Raw genomic sequence first — 23214 nt, 5'->3', positions numbered from 1 at the left:
TCAGTTGTCAAGACATCATCTAACGACTGGTTATGGTCAGGCTGTTGAAGTTATGTATTCTACCAGAATGCAAAACAATAACAGATAGTAACAGTATCACCCACAGCAAAGTGTCAAACCATGTCATACACACATGTGTAGTTAAGTTCCAAAATGTGTGTAGTACAATGCATACTGGCCAACAATCGAGAATATGGAGTGTTACTGTGTAATACAGGGCATGTCACCCTGCCCATGTGTCCACTATGCACGTACATGCAGACAGTGGACCTCCACCATGTTCACAAATGTACACCTGCAAATTTGTGCCACACACATCCCACACACACTGTCCACTCTCTAACACATGCTGCCAATACTACACACATCAGCCTAGTTGCACATGGGCGGACAATACATTATTGGAACTAACCCTGGTGTAAACATGACTACATTAACAATCATAGCTTAAAAGCATCATGCCTGCTCAGCTACACCTTCAAGCATATCATTACACTCTACTGCTGACAACATGCTAACATTGCTATACTGCTACAAAGTCACCTTGTGCATCAGCACCATGGTAGCCTGTTCCTGCATCAATTTCACAGATGACAGGAGGTGGCACAGGTTTCATCATATGCACAGGGTGTGTTGTTGGTTTGCCAGAGGCCGACAGTGAACCATACAATCAACACAATGTGGCTGCCATATACGGGTCTTTGTGGGACAGCCACAGACTGTACCTGCCAGGCTTTACAGATCACTGTCTCTGGCCATGGATACGGTACCTGTGCCTGACAGGGGTGCCACTGACACTATCAGGTACTAAGCCTGACTGGGTACTATCCCCAGAGGTAGATGGATGCACACTGATCCCAGGTCCCTGCTGGGACTGTCTAGAGCCATGTGCACGTGGTCTTCTAGGACGGTCTATGGACAGCCCAACCGCAACATTGCTGGGGCTGGTACTGGCAATACGGGAGTGGCTGTGACTGGAGGGACGTCCGCGGTGACTGCCAGCTGCTGATGTTGCTGGCATACGTCCATATCGACGACTCAACCATCCTGCACTGTCCTGACACATGGACATGACATTGTGGAGGACATCTAATGTCTCACCCCAACGTCTATCAGTGATCTCAGTGTAATGACGGATGGCACCAGCTAGGTCATGGATACTGTCAATTACGGCGGTATGTGCCCTCTGTGCCCTTAGTCCCTGTCTGGTGTACTGTTCCATATGTGCCTGTGCCTCCATAACAGCCTGGAACATGCGTGAGGTTGTAAGACCTGTGGAACATCTGCCAGTGACATGATGAGCAGCAGTGCTCCGCCGAGAACCCCTGGACATCTGCCGATGTGGTACCGTTCCAGACATCTGGGTATGGCTGCTGTGTCGGGATGCATGTGCCATAGATACCACACTGTCCTGGCCAATGCTGGCTGTATGCTGTCCCTCAGCTAAGGGCATTGGTGATGGATGTATTGGCAGTATGACTGTGTGCATGGATGGGGTTGACACTTGTGTACTGTCGATTTTTGGCACAACGACAGACCCTGGCAAACATGCCTGCGCCTCAGCACACCTATTATCACTATCGCTATCATGCTCAGTGACATCAGTTTCCCTGCTGCAGTGAACCAGCCCAAAATCAGCACCTGTGAGAGGAAGACAGGAAACACACTTTACGACTTGTACATGATTTCTGCACACATGCACACATGCACACGTGAACACATGCACACGTGAACACATGCACACATGCACACATGAACACATGAACACATGCGCGCATGCACACATGCACACATGCACACATGCACACATGAACACATGCCCACATGAACACATGCACATGTGAACACATGCACACATGCACACATGAACACATGAACACATGCACACATGCACACATGCACACATGAACACATGAACACATGCACACATGCACACATGAACACATGCACACATACACACATGAACACATGCACACATGCACATATGCACACATGCACACATGCACACGTGAGCACATGCACACATGCCCACATGGACACATGCACACATGGACACATGCACACATGCACACATGAACACATGCACACGTGATCACATGCACACATGCAAACCTGCACATACGAACACATGAACACATGCACACAAATACACTCCTCACTAAAACAGACACACATGCGCGCACACACACACACACACACACACACACACACACACACACACACACACACACACACACACACACACCACCAGCAATCCAGAACATACACAATAGCGTGTGATGGTGGGGTACAGTATCTCAAGCCAAACATTTATATCAAACGTGACAGCGTGTAGGATGTGTGTTGCTCAACAGCATGCAGTGTGAGTGTAGACAGTCCTTGCTAATAACAGTATACATGGCTTTGATGCATGTGTGTTTTGTTCAGTGATTGGCCTCACCCTGGAACGCAATGTGTGCATGGACACAATATTGCTGTGCAAGTATTAAAAGCTCTGCAATGTCCTGTGCACCATCACTCACAGGTATACATACCATGGCTGGATGTGTATCAGTGTGTCACATAGATATCCATTTCTGATTAGAGCATCTGTGTCATTAGCAGATATTTGTGGACACAGGTTTAGCACATGCATGCTATGTATGCACGCAGGATGAGTGGTGCATGTATACCTGATGGAATACCATTGCTCAACATAGCCATTGTACAGTAGTTATGGTGAGTGTAGGATATATTGTGGACATGCCAGTGCCAGCCATGACATGGCATGCTACCACACAACTGCAACATTAAACATCACACATACACAATGTGTGTCATGTGACCTATACACTCAATAGCATTACAAGACATATGTGTGTCACTTTGTACAAATGGTGATCGCTATGCATATCCTGTATAGGTGCATATATTTGTACACACACAACATTGAGGTGTATAGCAATTAATGATATGTGTAGTACTGTGGCCACTGTAACTGGATGGGGTGCAGTACCATGAGACATCATCATGCAGCATCATGTGGTCACACAAGGCTACTAATGTGTGCCAGACCGGCACATACCATGCTGTACCTGAACTGCAGTACCATGGCTGCATTCACCATTTCACGGCCAGTTGTTACATGGGTTTGTAAGATGCCCAATAGGGGGCATTGCCTAACATGAATGTTTTATGTGTTGAAGAGTGTCGCTCAGTCACATGAGAGGCATCTACCCCTCAGGTATATTATGTGTGCTGTGTGGATGACATTTGGGATACTGGAGTGTGACCTTACAGCGGGTGTCTGCATACGCCATGTGTAGCATGTTAACGTGTACTGCGTGTGGCACAATTGTGTATGTTGTGTGCATGTGTATCAACTCTGCCTATCCAATGTCCACTACAGTGTTGCCACAATTGTGTGGGATGCTCTGTGTATTGCATGTGTTTTAGGCAGCTACTCACGTTACTGAGATGTGCATAGTCTCACAGCAAACATGCACAGCATGCATTATGCGCTGGTGTGTGACGTGTACATGGCCTACACCTCACCTATGACACGCACATTTAATTAGCAATATTAAATGTAGAACACACTCACCAGCATGGGTCTGCTGCCTTGCTGTCACACCAGATGGACCTACAAAGATATGAGACAATTTGTCAGTGGCAACATCTGTGGCATTGCTATTGTGTGTTTGCAATCTTACAGTAGTATGACTGTTGACAGTCACAGGCCTGCAGATTATATTCCTAATTATTATTATTATTGCACAACACTGTGTGCCACATCTTGTAACTACACAGTACACATCGCACATAAGCATGATCTACCAATAGAGGTAATGGTAGTGTACAGTTATGCCATGTTACCTGCACACTCCATGCCAACTTGCTGGGTGGCTCCGGACTCCATAAGGATGCATGTTAGTTGTTGTTGTTGTTGGCCAGGAGCCACCTGGCTCAGGAGTAGCTCCTCCTCTCTGGTGAGGGGGGGATGGATGGCTACTCCACCACCTGTGGCAAGCTGTTGTCTACAGATATCAGACGCATGCTGCCGGACATGTCTAATTAAATCACTGCATTGATGGTGTACCTGCTCATATGTCCAGTTATGCAGGCCTATGTCATTTACCCTATGGACAAGATCTTGCCACATTGCAGTCTGCTTATGCTGTTCCTGGCTGGTTCTTGAGAACAGCAGGGCATAGTACTGAACCATGGTGGCTGTAATAATTTCCTCCTCTGCTGGGCTGTATGAGGGATTACGATGGTGGGCCATGACCCTGGAAGGCAATGAAACAATATGTGCGAGGAAGTCAAGTGGCACACTTAACATTCTAAATTACACATATCAATTAACTGCCATATATAGCAACCTATTGGCTGTCAAAGGGTACAAACTTTCAATACCACATATCTGTGCTCAACTCACAACTGTCTGACAGTGCCTGGCACACTCTATATATCAAACCATGTTTTGCACAGCAACAAAAATAAACCAGTATGTAAGACTATACAACAGTACATGGCACACTGTATGCTACACAATGCACCACCTAGCCACAGGGGGTATATATTAAGCTAATGCATAATGTAACATGTAATCCATTGCAATGATTGTAAAGTCCAGTTACAGTATTACCAGTATGCCACACTAGTTACTGATGGCAAACCCCTGCCTAACATATGTGCTCATTCGTTAATATAGGTGGCATTCTGCTGTACTACACTATACATGTTGCTAGATATGCACCTATATCCTGTAACACATATATGACCGAGGCCATGGTACAGGCATACACACACACACATAAGACATACATAGCAGACACAAAGGTATGGCAACCCACATGACCTTTACCTGCGTACCATACAGTACTGTGTCAGTAGTTACAAGACATTATGCCTGAGGTATGTCATTTGTGAGGGCTATGGGGGAACAAACAAAACAGTGGTTCCAAGACATGTGGACATACACCATACTGTGCTGTTTAGGCATACAGCTTCAGGTAGTACTACAGTTCATTCAGGGGTTGGAATCATCAGCAGTAACACTCAAGAAGCATACATGTACTGCTGTAGCCTACAATGGAACACCCCAGTCGACCCTCACAGACTATGTCAGACCATCTGGCATACTGCTTTTTCTGCCTAGCAATAGCATACACATCTTTTGCTGGGATCACAGCTAGGACACATAATACCATGACAGAAACAGTTCCCCACTTAGCTATCACACATATACAGAACTCTGACGCATTCACCAACACATTCACCATCACACTCAGTCAACCTCACATAGCAATTATTGCAACAAGTACATGTGGGTGTGTATCATTTTATAGGTAGATTGTAGGCTAATGGCCGTAGGACCTATAGATGTCTAGCCATATGCTACCCTGGCCTTTGACACAAAGGTAAATTAATTTCACATCACCCTGTCAAGCAGAGCCACAGAGATGATTCCCGGGGTGTATTTCCTATCTCCCATACAATCATCAGGATTATATATGGCGACTGCTAATTAGGTGCTTTGTTTGCTATTGATAGGTGGTTTGTTCCAGAATATGGGATGTCTCTGAGATAGGGATCTATCCCTCCAGCATGTGCTGTTTATTGAAGTGACAAGGTTTAGGTCCCTAGAGCGTGTAGCTCATAGGGATTGTGATATGTTTACATGGACCATGTCCAACAGCTCTGGGTTGGACATAGCTTTGTATGTTAGGCAGAGGTCACTTCTGGGTTGCCGGTATGTGATACAGTCTAGCTGTGGTTTTGTGAGACGGTCTGCATAGGGCATCTGTTTGAGGACAGTATTACTCTTTGTGAGGTATGTCTGTGGCCTTTCCAGTTGCTGTAGATGTCTTGTGAGGTACATATCAGAAGGGGCATTGTACTCTATAATGGGTTTTGTGAGTGATGAGTAGAGGGGAACACTGACCTGTTTTTCCCTGGATGGCACAGCCTTTGTGATGAGGTGTGTCATGTAGACAGATTACATGACTAGTGTGGCACTGTGATTATTAAGGAGGAGACTACTGTCCACCTGTGTCCCATGGTCTGTTATCACACTTTCAGTGTTACGTCGACTACCACCTATGTGGTAGTTCATTGGTACAGAGTTTTTAGCAAAAGGGATGCCAATGAATTTCCAACATTGAGCTTGAGGCCATGGCTTTGTCACCAGACATCTGTCGCAGTAAATATGACTCTCTCTCTCTCTCTATATATATATATGTAGATATATATATATATATATTGATATATATATATATATATATATATATATATATGTATATATATATGCCGACATCGAAGATATATATATATATATATATATATATATATATATATATATATATATATATATATATAGAATATATATGTGTATATATATATATATATATATATATATATATAGTTAGGGTTAGGTATATATATATATAGGTATATATATATATATATATATATATATATATATATATATATATATATATATATATATATATATATATATATATATATATATATATATATATATATATATATAAAATATATACATACACATACATATAAACATCCATTGGTATACATATAGATATACATATAGGCACATATACAGTACACCTTTCATGATGGGAATATCAATTATGCGAAGTATGTGAGGTTTACAGTTATGTAATGATATTGCACAGTCTTGTGCCAAATGCATTGAAGGTGTTCTCAGCCCATGTGGCTTTAGCAGACCTCACTGGCTGCAACACTGCAAACCTAATAAATCACACAACCAGTGTTTAACCACCACATGTCATATACCAGCACTGTATGCTGTCTTGTTTGCTACACACTACTACCTACATACATATATGCACATAACAACCTTCACCAAAATATATATGACCTCCCTTCAGAAACAGTTGCAGTGTGTCCCTTGCTCTATGCACATGTACAGATGCTGATATATGTGACACAGATATATCTCTCCGTATGTGTTTGCCATACACACACAAGGTCCACACTGTTGTAAGTCCCTGGACCTCACAGCTGACCTGTTGGGCCTTGTTGCAACATGAACAGGTGTCACGTGTGAGCACACAGTAAAACTAGAGGGCATATACATAGTTGTAAATGCTAGATTAGCATACTAGCCTGGTACAGTAGTTACCAATGCTAAGCTACACGTTGATATGACTAGCATACATGTGTTACTCTGTCACATCCATGGTTATATAGCTGTATGCATTACTCCCCCAAACAGCCATTGTCCACACTACTGTACAGACCACAGATAACATAGTTCAGATGTTTGAAATTTAATGCTGAGCTACATATATCACAGTTATGTCCCACTGCACACAGCTACACACTGATTTGTCCATGGCAGTAGTTATGCAGGGCATCTGTGCATAGACACGTACTGCTGCCACATATTGATCTTTAAAAGTATATAGAGTAGTCTTCAAATACATCTACTACATGCCAGTAAATACATATCTGTTACATACCTTTCCTTTGTATATGTTCGTAGTTTTCAGTTTTTTGTGTCTTTGGCTTTATTTTTTTTCCCTGGTGTGGGTGGGGGTGTCTCTGTCTCTGTCTCTCTCTCTCTCTCTCTCTCTCAGCATCTGCAATGGGATGATTGCATGTGTGGCCAGCAAGTAGAGCCTGCTTTTATAGGTATCTGCACATGTGCATGTGATGGCCTCTGCACCAATTGGTGGCCATCATTTGGTAATTGCATGCAGCCTGCTGCATGGTAATTGCAGTACTCACTGTCATAGCAACCCAATGCTTTAAATTGCTATGTCAGGTAGGTGTAGCCCTTTCAGCTTTCCAAAGTGGGGCCCATGCTTGTTTGCTGTGGACACCATTGTGTAAGTTAGAAGGTTGGTATAGTTCTTATATCTGAAGCTAGGGGTGTAGTCAGTGATTTAAATGTTGTACTCCGACCTGAATGTTGCCACTTCCACTACACAGTTGTCAGTGTAGAATTGTACTCACCCCTACAAATGCTAACACAAGATACATGAGAGTATGTAGTTTCTTTTCTGCTTATACAATAACTGCCATACAAAAGTTGTTATTGAGATGTATTAATTTGGCACATGAACTGTTTGTGAACTGCTATACTGTGAATATTAATTTACTCACATTTGAACAGTTTGTGCTTTTTAAGTGTTGACATTAGCACAGGCTGCTCAAGGAATCTGGACAAATTTCAGTACTGAGTATGGGAGAGTGGCCTAATGGTTGAGGTGTTTGCCTTACAAACACAAGGTGCAGGGTTTGAGTCTCACAAGGGATAATTGTCTAGGCTTAAAAAAATGGCTCGCAAGGGCAGTTAGCCTAGTATGAATCTATGAAACTATGCTTACCTACATCCTTGGAGGACCCTAAACACACAGGTATATTGTACATTTGGGTAGGGATGCAGAAGGACAGAGTATTATGTATTAATGTGTGAACTTTATCTAGCTGAACTTAAAGGGTTGCTGTGTACCTGTTAGTTTACCAAGACAAGTAGTCTGTCTGCGTAGCTCCCAACTGTGGACCTATCCAGATGGTAGCCAGAGGTTAGCCTGTTATTCTTTGTCTTTGCACCACACCAGTCTTTTCAGCACTGGAACAATGGCATTGTCACAGTTGGTTGCTACCAGTACATGGCTACATCCCTTGGTATTTCAGTGTTGTACTCCTACATAAGGGTATGCTTGTGGAACTCCTTCCAAAGCTATTTGCACAGTGTGCAACAGCAGAATAGCTGATATGCCTGTGTTTTTCTGCCTCTGCAAGGCCTCTCAGACACTCAGGTACATATTTGAACAGACTCAGGGAAAAAAAGGTTGTAGTGAGGGAAACCTTTACAATATTAGAGACATTAAGTTGAGACTTCGAGAGAACCAGAGCATATGGATTAATACACATTTCCTGAAGTGCAAGCAGTGTCTAACACTTACCTATTGTCATTATTTATTAAGTGGAATTCCCCACCTTTCTGCCTAATGTCAGTATCTTTCAGAGGGTTTTAGAGGGACAAAGCTAAAACCTGTCTCAAAATCAGGGACATGCCTGAAAATTAGCCACAGTTGGGAAGTATGGCCTCTGCCCAATAAGATATGCCAGTGTTTGTCCTGCTATGATACTGTATGGGGGTTGTAAAGTGCTGCTGTAACATTATTGGGGGAGGGTGGCCTAATGGTTAAGGTGTTTGCCTTACAAACACAAGGTGCAGGGTTTGACTCTCACAAGGGATAACTGGCTAGGCTTAAAATGGCTCACAAGGGCAGTTAGCCTAGTTCTAATCTATGAATCTATGAATCTATGAATTATTTCCTGCTAGAATGGATGGTTCTCTTTTCACAGTCATGTAATGCAATTCCACAAGAATTGCTGGTAAAGATCCACAGAACAGGATTTGTGTTATGGCATTCCTATTTGTCTTTTACATTCACTCATTCTGATGCATGATATATTTATTTCAGCACCAATTTGTTGTATGTTTAACATGGCTTAGTGGTACTTCATGCAATCTAGTGTGTACAGGGTTCAAGGCTGGCAGAGGTGTTTTATTTTGCTGCTGAGCAAACAAGGCCCCTCACATGCAGGGTGACTAAGGCACTTTTAAGCAGTTGTAAGTGGGTCTGCGTAGGTTTGCGCGACACTTAGCAATACTTAGCTAAGCTCACACAGGCGCGCATTCATGCAAACCTACTAACTACTGAATAAAAGTGCTTCCTCCCGCTAACCCCCGCGCTCATTTCTTTGAAAGAAAAGAAAATGGGTATAGGAAAGTGGTGAAAAGGGGGCACAAAGAGGGAATGACAGTAGGGAAAACAGCTCGGGATGTGCAGGACGGGTGTAGGGAAGGTCCATAGCTGCCCATTTCTTTAACAGCAACAGCTGTGCATATACTAATAATTTGGAGGGAGATTTGAAACCTTCCACCCCTGAGAGGGGTGAGGACAACGAAATATGTTGTACTGCCAATTAAATTTCAGTTTATGTGTCCAGCAGACATGTGTGAAAAATGGGCAGCTATGTATGGGGAGTAATTTTTTTGTGGGAGCAGATTGCCCATTTTTTTTTCAGGTGAGAGTGGAATGTGGGGTAGGGGAAGTAGGTATATTTTGGGAGGTAGGTTGTGGAGGTAAACAGACAAGACAAACAAGATGCATACAGGGGTGGAATATGACACATGGGGTGGGTGAACACCATTGACGGGAAAGGATGTTTGGAAATTGCAAGCCCATGAGCCCACAGATGGCAACAGTGGAACTGAGATCCCCACCCATGGGCAGTCACCACTGCACCTTCACAGCCCAGAGGGTGGCTGTGCTGGGGGCTGCATAGGATGGGCAGGCTCACCCATGAGTCACGCCACTCTTGCCTCGAGATGGCGTAGAGGATCAGCGACTGAATGCTCGATCTCCCTACCCACCACAGCCTGGACCATTCGAAGGGAGATAGGTGGCCCTCCTCCAGCCATGCTTGCATGGGGGGGTGAGCCCCATCCCCTGTAGCACTTCCACCCAAAGGTGGCACAGGACCAATGGAGGAGGAGGTCCCTGGCTGGGCACCGGACCTGCTGGTGCCAGGTGCCATCGCCAGTTGTGGTGGGACAGGTGGGTCCACTGGGACTGGCCTACCCATACATTCTGTGTTTAGGAGGATATAATGACAATATGGATTAGTAATAGCCAACAGCATTCCAATTTAGTTGTAAGAGCATACAGTAGTATTCCCATTAACCCAACACACCACAGTTCCAACAGTTGAACAGCAGGCATAACACATGCATATACAGAACAACAGTGGACATTCCAACAGCATGCAGGATTGATTGGTGGCAAGAGGCCACCAAGATTGTGGTATGTGAACAGGGCACATGCATCAAAGTAAATGCAGATATTTATAAGCCAATAGGACATGTGTCCCAACAAATGTTATGAGATTAGACATACCCATTGAGGTGTGGACTTGCATTGTTTATGCACATACCGTAGGGTGTAAAAAGATACCTCCATTAACAACTTATATATACTTATAGTTTACACTACATTCCTATTGACTGCAGTTATATATTCCCTACATGTATTATTACACTAGGCAATGTTTGTTGAATTGTGAAGAGGGTTTTGCTAGTTCTTGATATACCTGACCTGTATCTGATATACCAAAAATGTACTGAATGCAGATGTTACTGCTACATATTTATATATTTCATTTATATTTATATATCTACATATCTGGATGTGTTCAGATGACATTATCAGGTATATGTTAAAAGCCCCCTACATTTCTAGCAGCACACTGACATTTCTGGGGAACACAATAACAAGCTACTCATGTGCCAGATTAACCTGTACATGCTGGCCATGAACCAACAGTTGAGGACTGTATATATATTTAACAGCTACTGACACTCCCTTCATCCACTTTATATGGGCCTATCCATGTGTGGGTTGACTACGCTTAATACAACAGTACTATTTCTATAATGCAAGGGAACAACAACATATCAAAGAAAGTGACATGGACACACTCCAAGAATTATACCTTTATTAATTACATTACACACTTTTCTAGTAGCTCTCTCATTTATTTGATATATCAGTGCATGCAGGGGTCTTTTATTCAAGACATATTATACCTTTATTAATGGGTTACAACACCTTTTCATGCTGTCTCACTTATTTTATGTAACAGTACATGCAGATAAGTTATTCAATGCTTATTATACCTTTATTAATGGGTTACAACACTCTTTTTTAGACTCTCTCACTTCTTTTATATGACAACACATGCAGAATAATTACTAACCTGCCTGGTGGCACAGCCTTAGCAGCCTATCTGCATAGGCTTGCTGATTTGAAGCATGGACACCTGCAGCTGTGAAGTAAATGAAGGTATATTGAGACATACCTATCCATAATATAGACTACAATAGCAATTCTTACATACTTCATTCCATGGCTACATACTCAGTAGTGGGGCATTTTCCATTTCACATGCCTCCTGTATCCACTGGTACAGTCAGTCCTTCTTGCATCTCTTCAGGTATGAGTAGTGGTGTCTGACCTGCTCACCAGTCCGAGGGACACCTGTGGCACTGGTGAGATCATGTGCTAGACAGTTTCATGCTTCCGCTTTGTACTCAGTGCCCTGAAACTGGCCCTGCAGGAGTCTTGCGTCATGATGATGGACGAGGAGCCAAACCATTACTTTTGACTCCTCAATGCCCCACTGTTGCACTCTAAAACAAGAGTCCTCTCCAACACTGGCCATACTGTCTGCAGATGGGAGCTACAACCAGTTATGGCAATTATTCCTGCCTATGGAGCTTAAATATGCCTCATGTCCTGCACTTATTTGTGATTGGCCGGCTTTGAAAAATCTCAGCAAAAAGCAAACCTGCTTAGCAATGGGTAAACTTCCATTGATACATATGACTGTGTTGGTAATGCATCTGTATGTAAAGTTGTCATAGCTTAGTGGTTTAATACTGTGATTGTTGTGCACAGTATCCCGGGTTCGAGGCCTGCCATTGCTTTTTATTTTACTACTGACCAGACCGGCTAGGAGGTCTGGCTGTGTTTAGCTGACTTTGCTCAACTTTGCCCAACATTGCTCAATGTTGCTCTACGTTGCTCTGCGTTGCCCAACGTTGCGCTAGTTAGCGTGGTGCGCAGCTCCGTGCAAACATGTTTTGTTGCACTAGTTGGCACGATGTGCAGCTCTGCACAAAGCTATTGTGCTAGTTAAAGCAGTGCTAAGCTATGAGCAATTATACTTAACTGTGCTTAATACTAGTTAACTTTGCTTAGCAGTGCTTCACACTGTTTAAGATACATTACTTATGCATTTATCAGTATGCATGACCATTCCACCTTCATATATATATATATATATATATATATATATATATATATATATATATATATATATATATATATATATATATATATATATATATATATATATATATATATATATATATATATATATATATATATATATATATATATAATATTGTTCACTACCACATAGGCCATTTCAATGCATTTTACTAAAATTTAAAAGGTAAATGTCAGGAATTCTTTTTATTCACACATTTCCTACAGAAAATAGGAAGGGGAGTGGCGGGACTCGAACCGGGAATGTCTCCTCTTTCTGTGAGGGCTCTATCACTATGCTATTGCTATTTGGCTTAATTTGCATATAAGTAGCTTATTATCCTCTTTGATGTCTACACTGCTAACTGTAGCTAAGCAATGGGCAAACCCACGCATACACGTGCAACTACAGGCAGCTATATTGGAAATAATAAATAAAAATGAAAGCTTTACATTTTAAACTTGTACAGGAATTTAGAATGTGGGGGAGTGTAGTGTTGGGTATCTAGACATTTGAGTGGACTCGCTCATTTCAGTTGACAATTGCAGTTTAGGCACTTGCAGGGGCATGGATATTGGACTGCTCGGCAGTCTGACACACCCCCTGCACTCATGCAAGCTCTGTGTTAGCCTTAGAGTTGAGTCAGTGCACCCTCATAAATATGCATGATGCGCTGACATCATACTCTTAGACTGCAGTTTCCTTGTAAGACTTAGTTAGTCTTACACAGGGGATAAGTGAATCCTGGCCACTGTATGTTGTGTTTACATTATCTGTTGGTCTTACGACACAACCATCCTCCACTACCTAACAATTATCAAAATAAAATTAAAATGAAAATAACACCTGATAAGTATACATAAATAAATATACGGTTTACTATCAAATGTAATCACTTTGCAAGCACAACAATTAATGGAAACATAAAACCCTTTTAGGTATAAATTCAAAAAGAAAATTGATAATACATGCTTTTTCATTGGGCAATTTCCTACATCAATGGTGTGTGACATTCATTCTTCAAATTTTAATTTGATCAAAAAATCCCAAATTAGCTAAAAAATAATCCCGTAAAATTGACCTGTTAATTTAACAATGTTGTCTACTAAATTTTTGCCAGCAATTTAATTGGGAATTAAACTAAAATCCTGGGGGTTTAGGTATAAAAATTTTAAAAAGTTAAAAATTGTTTTAATTTTCTTTATGGGATTGTTTAACACATTTCCACTAATACTTTTAAATAGTAGAAGAATGGGATTTTCACTTCCATTAGCACTGAAGATACAAGATTTAAATTGGAAAGTAACCTAGCATTTAGCTGTTTTCTGAAAAGCTCCAGTGAGTAGGTAAAAACTTCAATGCCCTTTATACAGTGTAACCCCTTTAATTAAAGTATTACCTTTGGGGGTTTTATTTCTCTAAAAATTTCTTTTGTTTTGGTTTCCTTATAGGTTTTAAAGGGGTTTTTAGACACAAAAAATTCTCCCTTTTCTAAATTAAAATTTAATGAGTGGGAAAACATTTGGGGGAAATTTTCCTGTCCATTTTAGAAAACGAAGACGACAATTGAATTTAAAGTTTTTGTTTTATTAAATAACCTCAATTATGTTCTATTTAAAATTTAAGAATATAACCCGGAGGGATGAAAAATGCCCGGGAAAACCCTTCTTACCAAATTAAAACCTTGTAATGGAAAATTTTTTTCCAACCTTGGTTTTTCCCATTTTTTAAATTTCTGGTTTTGGGTTTCCATTTATTTGGGGTTAAAAAGGTCAATTTCCCCAATCCCCCAACTTGAGATGGAGGGAAATGTATACCTTTTTTCCAAGCTAAAAAAACTTCCAATAGAAACCCCAAAAGTGGAAATTCCTTCCTGTATTTTACCTAAACTAAGGCAAGAAAAGCGGGCCCATTTTCAAAAAGTCAATTTAATGAAAGGAGAATTTTTTCCCCATGTTTTTTAAAAATTCCAAATCACCCCAATTGGGCCTTTTCAGCCCCAATTTTACAAAAAATGTGAAAAATATTAAATTTGACTACAAAAACTTTTTTTTGGAACAAAACTTAATAAAAGAAAATTAAAATTAATTAATGGAAAACCTTCCTATTCCTGGGACCCCAAGGGCCCCCACTTCCCAAATTTTCAAGGTTATTACTCTCCAGATTTGGTGGTTAAACCAAATCCAAAAACATTCACCAAAAAACAAACAAACCCAAATTGAAAAGGAAAACCCCTTGGGAGGGAACCCCAAATAAACCCGGTTTTTAAAAAAACAAAAACAAGAAAAAAAGAAACTTCAGAAAGGGAAATAACATTTCCTTTCCCAAATTATTTTAAAAAGGTAATACCTTTTTGGTCTTTTTAAAACATAGAAAAAACCCCCACGGCTTTTTGGGCACTTTGGCCTTTTCCCAAAGACCTTGGCATTAAAATTTAATTAGGAAAAAAAGGGTTTTTTGTTTTTTAAAACCCCTGTTTCAAAACATTTTCCCGTTTTACAATTTTCCCCCTTTAAACCCCCCCGCCTTTTTAAAAAGTAGCTGATTTTAACCCTTTAAAATTGGAAATAAAACAAATTTTTCTAACATAGCAAAAACTTAATTTAAAATGGATTTTTTAAAAATTTAAAAATTAAAAAAGGGGGGGCCTTGGTTTTTAACAGATGGTTAAGCCTTAAAATACAATATTTTTTAAATGCCCAACTCCAGGAAAAAAACCAAAAGAACTTTAGGTTTTTAAAAACAATTTCACCAAAAATGAAAAGGAAGGGAAACCCCCAACCTTTTAAAAACAGCATGACCCCGGACTCCAATTTTTGGGTTTTGAACCACAAAAATAAACCCCAAATGAAACCCAAAAACAAGAACCAACAAATGGGGAAAGGGGGAACCAATTTAAAAAAAATGGGGAAAAAATTACCCAAAAATTTTTTACCTGGGGAAAAATTAAAAACTTTAAAAAATTAAGGTTTTAATTTATTTAAGATCTTTAAATACCCCATTTTGGGGGTTTAAATTGTTGAATTTTATCAAAGGGTCCCCCTTTGGGGCCTTTTAAAAAGAGGGGGAAATTTTTTTCCCAAACTATTAATGATTTAAAAAAATTGTATGGGGCTAAACTTGTTTACTTGGGGTTTCTGGGGAAATTTAAATTTCAAAAAATAAATTTACTGGGCACAATTTTCCCCCGTTTCTAATGCATTTTTTGAGGGAAAAAACGTGACCTTTTTTATTTTGGGAAAAGAACATTTTTGGGAACAAAACACCAATTTTTGGTATAACCTTTGCAAGGAAAATTAAAATTTTTTTGGAAAATTTGGCTTAACAAACCCCAGTAAGTCATTGGATAAAAAAGGATAAGGGGAGGGGCCCTTTGGGTTTTAAGGGGCATTAATGAAATTTTCTCTTAAAAGGAAATTTTTTAAAAACCCGGGCCCAACATACCAAAAGGGAAAAAATACCCAAAAAAGAACAAAAGGTTTTATAAAAATCAAGGGGTTTCATTCCAAAAAAAAATGTTTTTAAAGCCAAGATCCCAAAAATTTCCTTTTAAATTTTTTAGCATGAACCCCCGGGGATTTTTTTATCCCTTTAAAAAAGAATTGGGAATAATGGGGAACCCCATTTTTTTTTAAACCAAAATTTTTCCTCAAAAAAGGGGAACCCAAACTTAAAAAATCTTAAAGAAAAATGGACCTTTAAGAGTGGTATTTAAAATTTAAAATGGGTTAAAGAACATTGGGAAAAGGTTTTGGGGTTATTTAGGGGAAAATTATTATTTAAAAACCCCAAATTTAATTGAAGGAAAAAGTTGTTTTTTGGAAAGGGCAAAAGGCTCCCCAATGGAAAACACTTAATTTAAGAAATGTTGGAAAATTTTTTTTGTTCCCAAAACAAAAAAAACCCTTTTTTAACAATACTTTCAAAAAATATAGCTTTGGGGAAGAATTTTGCTAATTTGTCAAGGGTTTTTGGGAACCCAAAATTTTTTATTAAAAACTTAAATATTAACTGGGACTTTTTTTTTCCGGGTTTTTGGGTATTTTTCTTTATCCTTTTAAAAAATTTTAAAGAGGGAAGGCCATACCTGTTTGTTAAAATTTGGAAAAAAAAAGCAAAAATTTTCTTATTTAAAATTTTTATTTAACCACAAAGCCATTTGGGTATTTTGACCTTAAGGGGAAGGGTTTTGAACCCAAAAATTTTTAAATTTGGTCAAAAATTTTTTGAAAAGAAACTTATTTAAAATTTTTTTTGGAATTTTAGTAGTAGGATTGGCATAAAAAAACGGTAAGTAAAACAATTCCCGGGCAAAGTTTTTGGTTTCACCCCCAAAAACCCGAATTTTTTTTAAGTGAATTTTTAAATTTTAAAGGAAATTTTAAAATTTTCCTGAGGTCTCGATTATTTTTACAAAAGGGTCCAGTACAAATAGAACAAGGGGTTTTTAATTTTTAAAAACTTAGGTTTACATTAAAAGAAATTTAAGCCCTTTTTAAACCCGTGATTCAATTTAAAGGAGTTATTTAAACCTTTTAGGTATTTTGGTTTTATTTTTTCTTGGGAAAAAGTTAACCCGGAGAGGGCCCAAAGTTTAAAATTAAAACCCTCTATACAAGGGGGAAACCTTTTAAAACATTTAAATTTTTTGGTACCAAATTTTAAGGAGTGGTTTATTTTTGTTACACGTGTCTATGCCAACCCCAAAGGAACAGGGAGGGAATTCCTATTCAGGAAACATTACATAAAAAAATTAAATTCAATTTCAGGCCAAATCAGTTGTTATATGGCCCCCGTTTTCAAAAATGTTTTTATTTTTCCTCCTAATCGGAAAACCCAGTAGCTTTAGAGGAACATTGCCTATGGGCATTTACCATAAAGAAATACAACCAAGTTTTGAGACATATTTTCAAACCAAAATTTTAAACTTTAAGGTTTTAAGGGTTATTTCTTCTTCACCCCAATTTTTTTTAAAAACTTGGGTTTTGGAAAATTAACTATGTTTTGGCAAAAAAACTTTTGGGTTGTTTTTTAGGTTATGAAAAAGGTTATATTCTATCTTGTTAATTCCTTGTTGGTTTGGAATGAATGGATCTTTTTAAAAACTACTGTTGTGTTGGTATTGTTTTGGGTTTACATAAATGCAAAATGTTTAAAATTTATTTAACTTTTGGATTTTATTCCTAAAATGGTTTTGTTATTCCTTTAAATTTTTGGGATAATTTATTAACAACAGGTTTTACCGGCCCTAAAACCCGTTTTTAAGGGTTCTTATCGGGTTATTTTAAATTTTTTTAACTCTAATATGTTGGAGCTTTTCTCCCCAGTCCTCAACTGAAAACGGGCTCTTCTCGGCCCAGTGGACTTCCCTGGTCATCAAACCTAAATAAATAAATAAATAAATAAATAAATAAAACAGCTGTTTTGGATGCAATTAACAATTCTGAGCCACAGAATGGTGCAGAGGCAATTACCTGTTAATGATCATTACCTACAAAAGGCAGGCAACTGCTTATGGGGAACAGGTCTGTATGTGGTTTTACTCACACAGGCAGTGTACGTGCACAGCATTTGCAGAGGAATGCTTCAAAAAAAGGAATACATCACTCTATCAGGTACGTATTACAATTCCTTATAAAATGGGATGCAGATGGGAGGATGGAGGTATAGGGAATAGGGATTACAACAGCATGCTTGTATTAGATCTATGATAATGACATGTCAGTCATACTCTACTGTCCAACACCTACAGGCACCCATCTCAATTGTTCCTGCTGTGAATCACATCTCTGTTCTGTCCCTGTCAATCTCTCCTACAACAGTCTTGGGACACTAAGTAAGGGTGTACACTTCTGTGATATCAAACAATGTACTGTAATTCACCTCCTGTCAGTCTGCCAACGTCACACATAAATATCTAACATTGAAATTGTCCCTGAATGTCCTTGAAGTACTCTGGCTAAGTCCCTGTTTCATGGATATTCATTCCTGTCTGGTTGAGAGCTATGCCTCACATATCTCTCAACCTCCTACAGTGAAAAATAAGGACAAAGCCATAATTAATGGGGGGACAAAGGCCCAAACTCAGCCAAACACAGCTCAACTCAAACTGAAACCAAACTCACCTGTCAACTGCTTGGCACAGGCTAGGCCACTGGCGCCCCCACACCACGCACTGTGCATGTGTTGATACCTGTGCCACATCCCTGACATCCATACCATCGATGCAGGGACCTGCAAATGTGTCTGATGCACAGGGTGACTATATTATGTACATGTGTTTGTGTAGTGCAGTGTTATGCCATGGCAGTTGTTGTGGGCCACGACAGGTACTGTTTGCTGGCATGTATCTTGACTACACATCAAACTTTGTGCATCTTTGTTGCTTGTTGGTACACTGGCAGTAGTGTTAAAGAATGACAGGTGTGTCACAGAGCTGTGTATGTTTGTGTCCCAGCAGTCTGAGCAGTTCAACTATGGACACATGGTGGCAATACAGCAGCACAGGATGGCAAGGCAGCAAAGCAGAAAAATGATGTCAGCAAGGTACGCCAGTATATGTGCATGGCTCCCTAGGTGCATATGTGTAGAACAGTGTGTCAGGGACAATGGAGACAGCTTCATCATCCTTTCATACCCTGTGACAAGGTCTGCTACCCTTGATACATGTCATCTGGGTATGCTGCATGTACAAATCTAGATGGTGGTGGACATCAATTATTCATATGTAAAGGAGGGCAATTTAGGGCCAGCAACTAGTCACAGGCATACAATGCATAACCAATGCAAAGAGATAGGCTGGATGGCCCTGTCTTTAGTGATGCAAGGGGATATGTTTAGACACACACACAGACACACACACACACACACACACACACACACACACACACACACACACACACACACACCAGACACTGTGAGATTAGAATCCCTACATATCTAGTAATGCACACTGTAGTTTGTAGTACTTATCGCATGTGCCACAATTTTATCTGTTATTAGAGTGTCAGCCAGCATTCTTATAGTGGATGACATCAGCAGGCCTTGTAAAGGTGGTGAATGTTAAGGTCAGCAGCTAATCACAGGGCATAAAATGCATAACCATTGCACAGAGATAGCCCATATGGGAGCATCCATATTGCTGTGAGGGGATATATTGATGCACACACAGAGTTGGATGATGTGAGAATAGAAGTCCTACCTATCTAGGATTACACACTACAGCTGACAGTACTTATTGCACACACCACAGTTAATGTCTGTTGCTTATGGTGATGCAGGCACAGTACTTGTGGAGTACAGAAAGTGGCCTTGTGTTTGACAGCATGTGAGGCCTGCAGAGTAATACTGCTTGGTACTGTTATTGTAACTAGTGTCCTAGGTGTGGGATACCTGGTAATATCCTTGATATGTAAATACATTTACCTGTCTGGCTATATGTGATTGTTTGCAGTTTGATAGGCAGACATGTGGCCAGGGATAATATGGCCTGTCCAAGGCATGCATTGCACCCATTGTACATTACACCACCTGAGTACCTGTGTCTGTCCATAGGTGACAGTCCACAGGCACAGAGGTCTGTGGTTGAGTGTATTATGTACTGTTGCTGCCTTGGTCTGGTTCCATTGGATAACTGTTTTTGTGTGTAGGTGCAGATAACCTCAGCATTCTGGGGTATGTGGGGACAGTCTTACATCTCCACCCATATCTATATAAATATGTTCAACAGGGATGTCTCCTTAAAAGTTGTGTGTGTACGTTATGTAAATGTGTTATGTAGATATATGTGGGGAGTCTATGTATCACTGTACTTTATATAGATATATGCACCTCTTTATATATATATATATATATATATATATATATATATATATATATATATATATATATATATATATATATATATATATATATATATAAATATATGTGCCACATACTGATAGAGATACTAATCAAGTGTTTAGGGGGATAGGGAGAGACAGATATGTATATGTGGCTGTATGTATGCATGTATGTACAGACTGGTCTACTATGAAACATCTAAAACCCATAACATCTAATTTCATAACATCTAACATGACAAATCATAAGAAAATAACATCCCCTCCACATATAATGACACCAAACTACCAAACACACTTTTTACTATGTTTCTGCAGGGGGAAAGCCCCCCTGCACCCCCCACACCCCCCGTAAATTAAATAGACCAACTTCAAGATCGCATTACACTCGGAAAAAGTTAATTTCCTAACCCCACTGTATCAAGCCTCCCTGCAGAAACATAGTAGAAAGTGTGTTTGGTAGTTTGGTGTCATTATATGTCATTATATGTGGAGGGGATGGTATTTTCATGTGATTTGTACTGTTAGATATTATGCAATTCAATGTTATTGGTTTTAGATGTTCTGGTCTCGGTGTTATGAAATTAGATTTTATGGGTTTTAGATGTTTTGAAGGGGACCCGTACAGACATATTTCCACATAGCAGGTCTTTGGGCAGTAGAGACAACAGAGTTGGGCTCAAGTGTAGGAGCATGCCCAGTGTGATTTTCAGTATTGACAAGGTGACTCTATGCCAGAGCTACCTGTACTCCAGTCTGGGAATATATGTGCTGCAGGCCTTTGGCTGTTGCACCTGCTACCACAGTACTGCAGTTCAATGATATTGTCCAAGGCATTCCCTGGCTGTTTGCTGACCTTAATATGTGATTCATATCTCACAAATGTACACAGCTTCACAGACTGTCCAGAAGTTTGCCTCATAGTTTTGGTCCATTTCACATAACGTTGTTTTCTGGCAAATTAGTGGCAAATCAGTGAAGACTGAAGTCAATACTTAATGACAAACATTTGAGTTTCAGACTCCATACACATCAGGAGATTCATGGTAATGTAAGACCTTTTATTCTATCAGCATTCTATGTTTGGAGGAGAAACTATTTAAAACCTCTTACTAGCTGAGGGTCTTGGCCCCACTTTTATTCATGGCTTTGGCCAGATTTCCTGCTCTAACAGGTTCAGTGGTATGATGTGACTGTACATGATGTAGCACCACACACAGGGTGACAGTCCGCATACTTCTCTCAGTACATGTTTTGGAAGAATGTCCAGCATTTTGCCCCATATGTCTGCTGTGTTCCTCATACATTTGTGGTTTTCTGGTACTATACAGTAAACAGCAGTCACTGAATTAGTGCACCTACTGACACATTTCAGTGATGACCTTTACTTCCTGCAGCTAATCTGACCTGTTGCAGCCTTCTGTTATACTAGCCACCTGCTAGGCTACTCAGAGCATGTATAATGTCTGTCTGTAGGTATGGGCCTTTGTGCCCCCACTCACTCTGGCTTTGTCCACCTTTCTTGCAGTAACAGCCTGAGGGGTTATGACAGTCTGTGGGAATACCACCATATGATTCTCAGACATGCAAGAAATTTTGGATGCTGCCAGATTTGAACTATTAGCACCATTGCCAGTGCTACTGTTCCTGGCCCAGTGAGCCACACCAGTCAGCAGACAGAGAGGTTTCCTTCTTCACAGTATTAACAACATACAGGAACTGTCTGGTCTTCTGGTATGTCATTGCAGATTTACTGTTACAGCAGTTATATGGTGACACTGATGTGTTTGGGGGGGGGGGTGACAACCAGCTAGCATAGATAACTGTGGAACTATCCTGTGACCCCACTGTTTATCATCTCCCTGAAATAATCTGTAGTTTCCAGCCATGTGGCCTAGAGGATATTATGGGACACATACTAGTGAACAAAGTACCTGTTGTGCCAAGTGGCTGCTTGATCTGTACAAGTAGTCCAGTAGCCCATTATAGATTTCTGCAAGTAGCCCTGTAGCATACTATATATAGCCCACTATACCACTATATTCCCTTGCATATGTGCTGCAGGTCCATACATATGCCACCATATTGTAGTACCCCTTACAAGTGGTTTATAGGAGAATGACTTACCTTGCAAATACAGCAGTTGACAGACCTGTAGTTTGGGGCTAACACTGTCTGATGCATGCAGTCCACAGCCAATACACGGTGAGGTACAGCTTGTGCGGTCTGGCTGGCATCATTTTTACTAATATGTATGCAAGTTAGAGTAAGGCGTCAGTCCCTAGGGCCCTAGGTTGTATGTGCATATGCTTTGTGTTGTCTCTTGACAAAGGCCAGGACATATTGGGCCTGCCTCCATCTGCCTACAGGGGCAGCCTCAGAGGGTTCATCCGCCGGGTTCTCCTGTGGGTGTGGCTGTGGTGACATAGACACTAGTGGGGAGCTGTGTATCCCTTCCTTTTGATGATCCTGTTGCAGCTGTTTCTGCAGGAGC

The sequence above is a fragment of the Protopterus annectens genome, chromosome 4.part0, assembly GCF_019279795.1.
Source record: "Protopterus annectens isolate FY-2018-M chromosome 4.part0, PAN1.0, whole genome shotgun sequence".
Classification (NCBI taxonomy): Eukaryota; Metazoa; Chordata; order Ceratodontiformes; family Protopteridae; genus Protopterus; species Protopterus annectens.
Note: the sequence above shows the minus strand (reverse complement) of the source record.